This window comes from Schistocerca cancellata, chromosome 5 (assembly GCF_023864275.1).
Source record: "Schistocerca cancellata isolate TAMUIC-IGC-003103 chromosome 5, iqSchCanc2.1, whole genome shotgun sequence".
Classification (NCBI taxonomy): Eukaryota; Metazoa; Arthropoda; class Insecta; order Orthoptera; family Acrididae; genus Schistocerca; species Schistocerca cancellata.
The window spans coordinates 328,285,923-328,298,884 of record NC_064630.1 but is presented as its reverse complement, the minus strand read 5'-3'; the positions used below and the strand labels follow the sequence as shown (position 1 = coordinate 328,298,884).

Here is a 12,962-nt window from a genome sequence, read left to right as displayed (position 1 = left end):
TTAGTTTGCCATCGATAAAATGGGGGCCAATCATCCTTCCTCCCATAATCCCGCACCATACATTAATCCTCCAAGGTCGCTGATGTTCCACTTGTCGCAGCCATCGCGGATTTTCCGTTGCCCAGTAGTGCATATTATGCCAGTTTACGTTACCGCTGTTGGTGAATGATGCTTCGTCGCAAAATAGAACGCTTGCAAAAAATCTTTCATCGTCTCTTGTGCCCAGTGGCAGAACTGTACACGACGTTCAATGTCGTCGCCATGCAATTCCTGGTGCATAGAAATATGGTACGGGTACTATCGATGTTGATGCAGCATTCTCAACATCGACGTTTTTGAGATTCCCGATTCTCGCGCAATTTGTCTGATAGTGATGTGCGGATTAGCCGTCTAACATTCTGCGTGGTGTCTGTCTGTTCTAAGTCGTGTGTCCCTACCACTTTCCCGCAACGACGCTCTGAGCGTGTTTTTTAGGGAATTGACTAGTTTGAACCTGGGACCTGTTGCTGGTAAGGAGACGCCAGACCACACATGACATGTAGAGTTCAGAAGAGTTCAGTCAGACTAGCGATGATATAACCAAATACTTAATGATTTCAGCGTCAGCTCCACTGCACTCCCTGTAAAAGAATCTTAATACTAACTAAATTTAGTGGAAGCTGTTCAAGGCTTTCCTATTTTTAGTTAGCTGGTAAAGTGACGTCGAAAAAGCAGTTAAGTTTACCATTGGAAATTTTATTCTACTCACAAAACATTGTTTATAAATTGCACTATTGATAAAGGAAATATTTTAATACAGGATGATAAGAACCAACTGCGTTCAACAAAAATCTGAAAGAATATTCCTTGAGTGGGTTTCCAAGTTCTACAATGGATCGAAGGATGACCTATGCCATATCACGTCTATAATTTAGGTTTAAATTAAGTTTCACAAAAGAGAAAACTATCAAAATGGTCTACAGTGACCCTCAATTATCTTTAATTGCTTATCAAACTGGTCGTAAATTACAGTGGCTGATGTGGCTTCTCAATAATTATATAACAGAAAAATAATCGCTTTTCAGATTTTAACTTACGTAGCAAATGTGAATACCATGAGCTTCAATTGACGATTGACACTAGTATTACGTAAAAATGGGATGTAATAGATGAGACTTCTGCAGTTCTGAGTGGAGCCTTATGCGCTCAAAAATGCGGCATCATGTGCGTTCATTACTTTGTCGGTGTTCGTCAGGGGGCGGCGGCCAGCGCAGCTCCATACACCACGCTGTCTCGGAAGCAACTCTCTCCTAACTTCTCCTTACTACAATTTACCGAAATTGGATTAACAAAAACTATCTGGCTGTGTTTTCATCTGACCAATCAGAGTCTCAATGTTAACCTTAAGCTCCGCCTACAAAAATTCTGTCTATCCAATGAGAAACGTTATACTTTTCGTGGTGGGGCAATGTTTTTAAAGTTTGCAACGTAACAGAGACGCGAAAAAGTCTCACGCTAGAACTTGCAGCGGGTGTGGCCCTTTTAGTGTTATCATAAGATCTATACTGTTCTTCTGGAGAGCTCTAATTTTAACATGGGCTGGGGGGTGGTCCTGGCGGTTAGCTGGCGACGTGGGTGTCCGTCCCTTATCGTAGGGCCTTCTAGCTTAACACAGTTCTGCTCTCGGCTTCTGTTCTCGTTTCTCCGCTCGGAACTGCATCTGTTTCACGGTGGGAAGGTATGACAGGCATTTATGCATTCTTGTGTTAGTCTGTGGTATTCCATTTTCTGACTCGTTACTCGTATTACTTTGGTTAATTTAATGTCATTATTTATTCAGAGCTATGTGACATACTACTGGATTTGCTTGTCATGTCAGGGTTTTCATGGAAGGTGTTGGACTTGCTTGACACCTTACATATCACCACCCTTCGAACTTAATTTTTGCACAGAAAGTTAGGCAATGATTGAATCGTTGACTAAGTCAGTCAAAAATTATTCCTTTATCTAAATTTTGTTGCCTACTGTTCAGCCACGTTATTCTGGTTCTATGCTAGTTTGTACTACTAATTTATATTTTTATATTCTTCTACATTATTCTCAAAAATATGTTTATATTGACAAGAGAAGAATATTTTTATAGTATTATTATTAATTTTTAATTATTTTCTTTCTTTATTTAGGTGTGAAGTTTTTTTTTTTTTTTTAGATGTTTGTTATCGAAAGTGAGGAGTCTTTCACACCGATTTTCTTAGAAATATTTTTTTTTTTTACAAATGTAGTAATTAAGTAAAATCTATTCCTAACACATTTTCTAAATATCATGTACAAGTAAAATGTTTTTGTTTCTAGACTATCATTTCAACATTGTTACACTAACAAATAAGAATTATTTCCAAGAATTGCTTTTCAAAGAAATATACATACACAAGTATTGAGATGATATCCTAACAAATGGTACAAATGTTAAAAAAAAGGGAAAACATCCAACAAGATAATTTTTTTTTATTTTTTGTTTTTATAAGGAGAAAATAAGTAAAATATAGTTATTCTTTTATTTTTATGAGGAGAAAATAAGTGGCATATAGTTTTAGTGTTTATTATGCCTTACTTTTGTTCTTTATATACTGTCCATTTCAGAACTAATGACTTATTTTTATCGATAGTCTATTTTTTACTTATGTCCATAGTCAATGACTGTTATTTTGTAGTTTATGAGCTGTCTGGTGTGCTTAACTTATTTAGTTTTTCACACGTTTCTTTTGCACAATTCCTACATCACATAATTTGATTTCACACATTCACACAATCCTATGAATGTTTAAGCATGAGGTTGATGAATGTTTTTGCACGAAGGTGATGGACTTGAGCGAGATGGATGTGGGCAAGTATTTGATGTACCACTTCGTTTGTCATTCCTTGTTGGCTTTGCAAGTGTGTGTTGCTGTTGTGGAGGTCCCATAATGGAAAGGAGCTGTGAGTGCAGAATCTCGTGGTTTACTGGCTTTGTATGCGTGAAAGTGTGGTGTCACCATCAGACACCACACTTGCTGGGTGGTAGCCTTTAGATCGGCCACAGTCCGTTAGTATACGTCGGACCCGCATGTCGCCACTATCAGTGATTGCAGACCGAGCGCAGCCACACGGCAGGTCTAGAGAGACTTCCTAGCACTCGCCCCAGTTGTACAACAGACTTTGCTTGCGATAGTTCACTGACAAAATACGCTCTCATTTGCCGAGACGATAGTTAGCATTGCCTTCAGCTACGTCATTTGCTACGACCTAGCAAGGTGCCAGTACCAGTTACTATTGATACTGTAATCATGTACCGTCAAGAGCGATGCTCATCATTAATGGATTAAAGTTAAGTATTCCACCAGCTACATCCATTTTTTCTAAAGTCTAATTTCCTTGTCCTGTTGCAGACCTCACGCCAGCCTGCGTGATCTAAAACGCGTGCCTTTCGGCTTCCTCTAGTAAACCGGTGTTGGCTCTCCTGCCAACCTACAACAGAAAGTTATCGTTATGTGTCGCTGAAATCGGTCGTTTTTCGTTGTAATACTTCACAGATGACTAGTTTACATTTGGATAGGGATTTGGGAAGGTATGTCATCTATTCTTCACCCATCTTCTTTCTTGGTCTCAATCTTGCGAATCTTCAACTTCTGTTCTTCCTCTTTTTCTCTGCTTCTTACTTGATTCGTGGTCTTCTCTGGGCAGGATATGGAAATATTTATTGATAACTAGTCGCTTTGAAGTTCTCCTCTTAGTAACAGTTTGATAAATTGTTTGGGCGTGTCATTTTTACTTTGTGGAAGTTTTCTTCAGTTTCATGCATCAGCGTGTTGTTTAATAGCAGTAGTGTGACTTTTACACATGACTTTTTTTTTTTTGCCAGTGGTGGGTTGCCCAAGCGATCTTCTCGTCAGGCCGTTTTTTGCTCGCTCCGCTGAGTCGGGGTGTTCCAAGACCCTCTTGGCCTTCTGTGTTCTGTCCCAGCAGGGTTCCGCTACTCTGTGGTTCCGTGTTCTGTCCCAGCAGATTTATTGCCCACTTCGGCTACAAGAGCCCTCTGTTGGTCTTGCTGTCCTTTCCCTTCTCTTGTCACTTCTGCCTTGTAGGAATCGTGTCTTACTAATTACGTCCTTTTCTTTCTTGATACTTCTCACGTTGCAACTTGTGGGTCATTGCATCTGGTCTTTGCTGGAGGTTTTACAATGGTTCTTACAAAAAGTTTTACTTATAATTATCTAACATATGTCTAGTACCTACATCGTTTTATGCCTTCTTAAAAAGCTTTACAAATTTCGGCTCCCTTTCCATGTTACAATTCTAAGATATTTTGAGTCTTCTACGAGAATCCTCAAATTCGTTTTTTATTTTTGTGTAGTGTCGTGGTGTATAGCATTTTAGTATTTCATGCTGTTAGACTATCTACGCTTTATCCCTTCACCTTAATCTATGGTACTATTGGTGTTATTTTTGTTTTTGTTTTTATTGAAACTACTTTCTATTTCCCACCTTCCTCTCTCTTCATTCTTCTTTCTCCTGACAATCTTATCTGCAACATAATCTTGAAATATTGTGCCGATTATTTACCAGTAATAAAATTATTCTTCAAACTTTTTGGTATGGCTCACATGGTGAAGTCCTAAGGTTTTGCCTGTTTTTGGGTTCATTAGTTCCCCAGCATTATCATGAGCAATTTGGCTAATTATGACAGGTCCTTTGTATGCAGTGTAAAACTTATGTATTTTGTGTTTCTGTTCGCTGGAGAGATGGTGTGTTTTTACAAATACTTTCTGGCCTACTGAGAATGTTCTTTTAATTGCTGTTCTATCTCCTCTTTATTTTCTTTTAATGGCTGCCTTTCTGATGTTGGAGAGTGCTGTTGCTATGACTTGTTTGTGCTGTCTACGTGGTACAATAGGAAATCTAACATTTTCTCTGGTTATGTTTGGGTGTTCAATATTTTTAAGTACAGTAACTGGAGGTAGTAGTGGAGTGCTATGTGGCATTTCATTTATTACTTCCTGAAAATCTTTAAGGTATATATCCCAAGTGTTGTGTCTTTTGACTGCATATAATCGTCATAAAGTGCCTATGTCCTTCATAGATCGTTCTGCTGGATTTATGCTAGGTTTGTACGTAGATATGTAGATGGGCTTTATTTTGTGTTGTTTTAACGTGTTCTGCCATTGCACTGATTCGTATTGTGGGCCATTATCCGAAATTATTCGTTTTTGTGCGTGGGAGGGGCCCCATCAAATATGTTGCAGCTATTTGTTTTAATTTGTTAGGGATTATTGGAAACATAAGTGGTTTGGTTTGGAAAGTGACGTGTTTAGCCCTCATACATTTTTTGCATTGGACTAATACTGTTCGAATTCGTCTTTCCATATCAGGAAAATGGCTTGTTTGTTTCATTTTTAAAAAGCATTTCTTTGGGCCAAAGTGGCCATTACTTAAATGTGTACACCATATGTACTTATTAATTAGTTCATCTGGGATATAAATTAACCATTGATTCGTTGCAACATATCGTCTAAAAAATAAAACATTGTTTTTTTACGAGATAGTGCTGTCGAATGTCTGGAAAATCCTTACTTCTCCACTTGTGTTTGATTCCTAGTATTTCTGGATCCTTGTCCTGTTCTTTGCCTATGTTTGTCAATGCTGTCGTAATGTAGTTTTCGAAAGGTACTTGTTTCATATTGTACATTGTAAACTGGTCTTCAGCTGCTTCCAAACCTATGTTATTGGATGCACCCTGTGGACATCGTGATAAAGCATCTGCTAATACATTCGCTGGTCCTGGTATGTGTGTAATTGTGAAGTTAAATTCTTGTAGTATTAACATCCATCTGGCTAACCTCCCATGAGTTAGTTTGGCGGATAACAGAAATTATAATGCTTTGTGGTCAGTGTATACTTTTGTTTTTCTTCCGAATAGGAAGTATCGAAAACGTTGGAAGCCCCATACAATGGCCAATGCATCCAGCTCCGTGACTGAATAGTTTTTCTCGCTTTTTGTGAGTACACGACTGGCAAATGCAATGGTTCTATATGATCTTAGCCGTGCCTGTTCGTATTCTTGGAATAAAACAACTCCTAAACCTGTTTTCGCGCTATCAGTGGCCATACAAAAATTTTGTGTTAGATCAGGATGTGCTAAAATCGGTGCTGTTGTTAGTGCGTTTTTCACTTTTAAAAATTCTTCATTGGCTTGTTGATCCCATACCCATGGCGTGTTTTTCCCAGTCAGTGCACATAGGCGTGATGTTGCGAGAGAGTCGATCCAAATAAATTTTTTATAGAATCCGGTGAGACCTAGAAATCCTCTGAGAGTTTTCTTATTATATGGAGTACAGAATTCTTTGACTGCCGTTAGTTTTTCTGGGTCGGGCATTACCCCTTTCTCTGAAATTATGTGTCTTAGAAATTTGACCTCTCGCCTTCCAAATTTGGAATTTGTTATATTTACTGTGACCCCATGCTCTTTCATGATCTGTAAAAACTGATTTAATGTGTCGTTGTGATGTTCCCAAGAGGGTTCTGCTATAATCACATCATCAACATAACAAGTAATTTTTTGTAAAATTTCAGGGCTGAGTATAGTATTAAATCCCCTAATAAACGCTGCTGATGATATGTTTAAACCAAATGGCAATCGTTTAAACTGGTAACATCTACCGAATACGATAAATGCTGTAAATTTTCTACATTCTGGGGCCGATTCTATTTGCCAGAAACTACTCCGTAAATCAATTGATGAAAATATCTTAGCACTGTGCAAGGAATTCCTCTAATTTTTCTGGGCGATCTGACTCAGTGATTATGATTATGTTGATCTGTCTGGAATCAAGCACTAACCTGATGCTCCCATCTCGTTTTTGTACAATATGGAGCGGGCTGTTACATGTGGAGGTAGCTGGTTCAATGATATCATCATCTAACATTTTAGATATCTCCTGGAATACTTTATTCCTGTAGCTTAATGGGATTGTATAGCGTGGCACTCTAAATGGTTTGTGCAGTTTTACTTCAAACTTGTACTGAAAGTGTTTAATGCTGCCAGTCTTAGGTAAAAATACCTCTGCTTTATCTAGTAAAATACCCTCTAATTCTCTTTTACTGTGTTCCGAAATACCTTGAACTTCTTGCAATTTTTCGTCGATTTCTTTATGGACTTCTAACATGAGTCTAGGCGATTCCCCCTTTTGTGCATACCATTTTAATTCTTCATCCTCTTTATCTCGCGTCATTCTTAATTGTTTGTTTATAACTGGTATTTCTTCTAATTTTAGCGTTTGCTCAAAGAGAAGTGTGACATTCCCGAATGTTACGCTACCTTTCCCCGTATCTATTATCGCTCGTCTCTCATTTAAAAAATATGCACCTATAATCAAATCTACAGTTGGTTTAGGTATAATCACGAAATTGGCTTCGATCTTTTGACCTTGACACGAAAGAGTTAACCTTGTTTGTCTCGTAACTTCTGCAGCATTGTTTCTAATAGGACCTCTTACTTTAATCTTACGTGTTTTCAGAACTGGCAATTCCTCATTGGCATTACACTGCATGAATAAATTTTCTGATATCGCAGTCAGTTCACTTTCGCTATCCATTACAATACTGACTGGGATATGCTTTACCATGGCCTTCACAATTGGTTGAATTTGAAAGGGTTGGTTCTGTTCTTCTTCTTCTTGCATCAACGAATCCTCCACTGAATCATACAGGAGTCTTTTCAGGAATTTCCCTTGTGAATTCGAACTTACTCTAGGATAAGCTTCGACTGCTACTTCTCTCTCTTTTATTTCCTCTTCTCTATTTCTTCCTTCATTTACGCTTTCTTCAACATCCTCTACTTTTTCCTCATCCTCATCTTCTCCTTCTTCATCGCTACATAATCGCATCTAAATGCTCTAATTATCGCTTCACAACTTCCTTCATTATATACGTTGGGTTGTGTGCCCACTAATAACTTATTTTCAACTTCTGTCGACTGCGCATTATCCTCATTGAATTCGCTTTCCCTGGTTTCCATCTCAAATAGCTATGCAGTACTCATTACTTCGTCCTTTCCTCCTACATTAGTTGTGCATGCCTCTGGTAATTCATCTTTCTCGTCAGTATTCTCCCAATTAATTTCGTCCCAACACGATATTGTTATTTTCCTGTCATCGTTTTCATCTGGTCCCTGCGGTTTTGTTTCTTCCTTCTTCTCTTCTCGTGATAAGGTATTTACTTCTCTGTTCAAGATACTGCAATTGTCCTGTGTCGGTGCGTCATTCCCTTTGGCATGGGCGCTTAGCTGTCAATTCGAACGTTTATCGGGGTTTGGTGGTCTTACATCCACCTCTTCTATCTGTATTCTCTTTTCTTGTTCAGCTTGTTGATAGTGGTTTCTTTGTTGATAATTTGTCGGTCTATTGGTTCTCCAGTACCCGTTCCGGTTGTCGTTATTCCCTCTGTAATAACTGTTGCCGTTCCTGGGTGAATTATAGTTATTGCCATATTCTCTTCTAAATCTATAACCGGTTCTTTGTTGAAATCTATTGTCGTTTCTTGGTGCGAACTTATCACATGGTTCGTAATTATTGTTTCTTCGTACTGTGTCTTGTGGATTCCACTGCTTTTTGCTTTCGTTTTCACGTGCGCTTCGTCTTTTTCTTGCGTCATCTTCCGAAAATATGAACTCTAGTTCCCTTAGAATACCTTTAAATGCTTCGAAGTCATTGCCTCCGCGACCTACTAATGATTGTTGGTATTTCAATGGTAACTTCATCGCGCATAATTTAATCAAGTCTCCGTCACTGTATGGTACATCTAAGCATTGACTTTTCTTTGCCATTAATTCTAAAAATTTCACGGGACTCTTCTCTCCTGAATTTTCAAAATATGGGTTCTGTAATAATTCGTACTTCACTCTGTTGTGTGCTTCGTTGGACCAATATCGTGAAAGAAACTTCTCTCTGAAATCTTCGTACGATCGGCATGTCGCTGCAACATTCTGCATGGTTTCTGCGACTGTTCCTGACATGTGTGCACATATAAAGTCTAATTTGTGTGCTAGCGTCCAGTGTTCTGGTAATCCTACTCGGAATTGGTCAATAAAAGTTCGTGGATGTAATGAGTTCCCTTCTCGAAAGTGTTGAAATTTTCTGACTGTGAGGAAATGATCGTTGTCGTACTTCGTCATAGTTCCATATGAAATTCGCGATTCTTCCCCACTTTTGCTTCTGATCATTTCTCCCGTCGTTCTTTCCGGTTGTGGTAGATCCATTGGATATTGTCCACTGTAACTTTCGCGTACCCTTGCGTAGTATCGTTGGAGTGGTACGCAATAATTTTCTTCCATCGGTTGTGAACGTGTATCTGAATGCATTGCAATGTACTCTCCGCGACCTGGCTTTCCATTGTCAGGTATTGGTTCGGTACCTTGTCTGGCTAACCTTGCCACTTCATTGCACGATCCAAACTGTCTTGAAACATACATTTGTGATTCCGCATGTGTTTGTGATGACGTTTGTTCATCAAGAATTTCGAAACGTGTTTGTTGCTGTGCAGGCTGTCTGATTTCACGTATGTTATTTTCCGCCTGTGATTGGAATCGAAAATGCATGATATCTTCGTTAATTGCTTGTTTTTCCGGTGCTGTTACAGATGCGGATGTGGTTGCAGACTCAGTGCTTGTTCGATCCTGTTCACTACGCTCTTCAATGGTTTGCAACAACTCTGTTCGCAATTTCTGAAATTGACGCTCCGTTTGCGCTTCTATTTTGACTATGCGGTTATTATATCTTTTCAGCGCTGCTTTTGTGATACGTTTGTGTAACACACTGTTTTCAACAATTTCACGCGCTGTACCTGCTGCTTGTGTAGTAATTACGTTTATCTGTTTCTCTTGTTTCTTGACTTCTCCCTGGGTGTTGTTACGTAATGTTTTGATCTCGTCCTAAGTGTCATTACGCAATGTTTGTACGTCCGCTTGTACCTTGTCAATGTCTGTTCTCAATTGGTTGTGACCTGTTACTAAGTTTCCTATCACTTCTCGAGATTCTTTTGCCTCGTCTTCAATATGACTTAGGTGTAACTGATTTTTTTTTGTTTTGTTCTTTAATCTCACGCGTTTGTCTCGTGGTTTCTGCAATTTGTTTCGACGTTTCTGCAGTCTGAATTTTAATTTGGTTCGCAATTTCTTTATTTTGTCTTGTCATGGTTTCCGTCATTAATTGTAATAATTCTGCCAGATTGGTGGGTCCTATTGCGTTTTCTTCCGACGTCCTACGCTCTGTGTTTTCGCCCAAGTGTTGGTTTGCAACCGATTGCATTGAACTGTGCGGTGAGTGTGCTCCCTGCCGCCGTTGGATAAGCAGCTGCAGCAGCAAGTCGTATACTCCTAGCTCACTCATTTGTTACATAGTTTAATTCTTAATTTCTTTGCGTGTTTTTGTTACTTGCATTGTTTAATTCATAAATTTCGGGCGTATTATAGTATTTGAGAGTTGTAGCATCGCGTTTTTAGTACCTGAATAGTGTAAATTCGCGTAGTCGTCTGTCTTCTGTTTTTGTTTTGAACGGCCAGTGTCGGTTGGTCACAGTCAGTGTGCTCCCTGCCGCCGTTGGATAAGCAGCTGCAGCAGCAAGTCGTATACTCCTAGCTCACTCATTTGTTACATAGCTTAATTCTTAATTTCTTTGCGTGTTTTTGTTACTTGCATTGTTTAATTCATAAATTTCGGGCGTATTATAGTATTTGAGAGTTGTAGCATCGCGTTTTAGTACCTGAATAGTGTAAATTCGCGTAGTCTCCTTCCGCCGCCGAGCAGTGTGTCAGCAGTGCACAAGTGGCAGCATTACTGCATTTACTAGGCAATCTCGTATTTTAATAACCGTTTAAATTTTGTGTCGATTTGTTTGCGCTCTCTGTAGATTAGTTCAGACGTTCTTTGCACAACAGTTTTTAGCATGGATAGGGACTGCAACTGCTGTGTTCTGATGCAGGCTGAGTTGGCATCCCTTCGCTCCCAGCTTCAGGCAGTGTTGGCTTCGGTCACACAGCTTGAGGCTGTTGCCAATGGGCATCACTGTGAGGGTCCGGATGGGGGTTTGTCGGGGACGGCCAGCTCGTCCCACGCATCCCCCGATCGGGCTACAACTGTGGTTGCCCGGGATACTGCCCACATTGAGGCTGATCCCTCACCTGTGGTAGAGTGGGAGGTCGTCTCAAGGTGTGGCAGGGGGCGAAAGACATTCCGGAGGGCTGAACGGAAGGCCTCTCCAGTTTGTCTGACGAACCGGTTTCAGGCTCTGTCTCAGGCTGATACTGATCTTCGGCCTGACATGGCTGCCTGTCCTGTTCCAGAGGTTGCCCCTCAGTCTGCAAGATCCGGGCGGTCGCAGAGGGTGGGCTTACTGGTAGTTGGGAGCTCCAACGTCAGGCGCGTAATGGGGCCCCTTAGGGATATGGCAGCAAGGGAGGGGAAGAAGACCAAAGTGCACTCCGTGTGCATACCGGGGGGAGTCATTCCAGATGTGGAAAGGGTCCTTCCGGATGCCATGAAGGGTACAGGGTGCACCCATCTGCAGGTGGTCGCTCATGTCGGCACCAATGATGTGTGTCGCTATGGATCGGAGGAAATCCTCTCTGGCTTCCGGCGGCTATCTGATTTGGTGAAGACTGCCAGTCTCGCTAGCGGGATGAAAGGAGAGCTCACCATCTGCAGCATCGTCGACAGGACTGACTGCGGACCTTTGGTACAGAGCCGAGTGGAGGGTCTGAATCAGAGGCTGAGACGGTTCTGCGACCTTGTGGGCTGCAGATTCCTCGACTTGCGCCATAGGGTGGTGGGGTTTCGGGTTCCGCTGGATAGGTCAGGAGTCCACTACACGCAACAAGCGGCTACACGGGTAGCAGGGGTTGTGTGGCGTGGGCTGGGCGGTTTTTTAGGTTAGATGGCCTCGGGCAAGTACAGAAAGGGCAACAGCCTCAACGGGTGCGGGGCAAAGTCAGAACATGCGGGGACCAAGCAGCAATCGGTATTGTAATTGTAAACTGTCGAAGCTGCGTTGGTAAAGTACCGGAACTTCAAACGCTGATAGAAAGCACTGAAGCTGATATCGTTATAGGTACAGAAAGCTGGCTGAAGCCAGAGATAAATTCTGCCGAAATTTTTACAAAGGTACAGACGGTGTTTAGAAAGGATAGATTGCATGCAACCGGTGGTGGAGTGTTCGTCGCTGTTAGTAGTAGTTTATCCTGTAGTGAAGTAGAAGTGGATAGTTCCTGTGAATTATTATGGGTGGAGGTTACACTCAACAACCGAGCTAGGTTAATAATTGGCTCCTTTTACCGACCCCCCGACTCAGCAGAATTAGTGGCAGAACAACTGAGAGAAAATTTGGAATACATTTCACAGCATGTTATAGTCTTAGGTGGAGATTTCAATTTACCAGATATAGACTGGGACACTCAGATGTTTAGGACGGGTGGTAGGGACAGAGCATCGAGTGACATTATACTGAGTGAACATCCGAAAATTACCTCGAGCAATTAAACAGAGAACCGACTCGTGGAGATAACATCTTGGACCTACTGGTAACAAACAGACCCGAACTTTTCGACTCTGTAAGTGCAGAACAGGGAATCAGTGATCATAAGGCCGTTGCAGCATCCCTGAATTTGGAAGTTAATAGGAATATAAAAAAAGGGCGGAAGGTTTATCTGTTTAGCAAGAGTAATAGAAGGCAGATTTCAGACTACCTAACAGATCAAAACGAAAATTTCTGTTCCGACACTGACAATGTTGAGTATTTATGGAAAAAGTTCAAGGCAATCGTAAAATGCGTTTTAGACAAGTAGGTGCCGAGTAAAACTGTGAGGGACGGGAAAAACCCACCGTGGTACAACAACAAAGTTAGGAAACTACTGCGAAAGCAAAGAGAGCTTCACTGCAAGTTTAAACGCAGCCAAAACC

General features: G+C 40.8%; 1 protein-coding gene across 1 annotated transcript in view; it reads right to left on the bottom strand.

Annotated features, from left to right (window-relative positions):
- Window positions 1-12,962, bottom strand: part of LOC126188520 (neuroendocrine convertase 2) — a 1,507,992-nt gene that overhangs the window by 800,679 nt on the left and 694,351 nt on the right. The window lies entirely within an intron of this gene.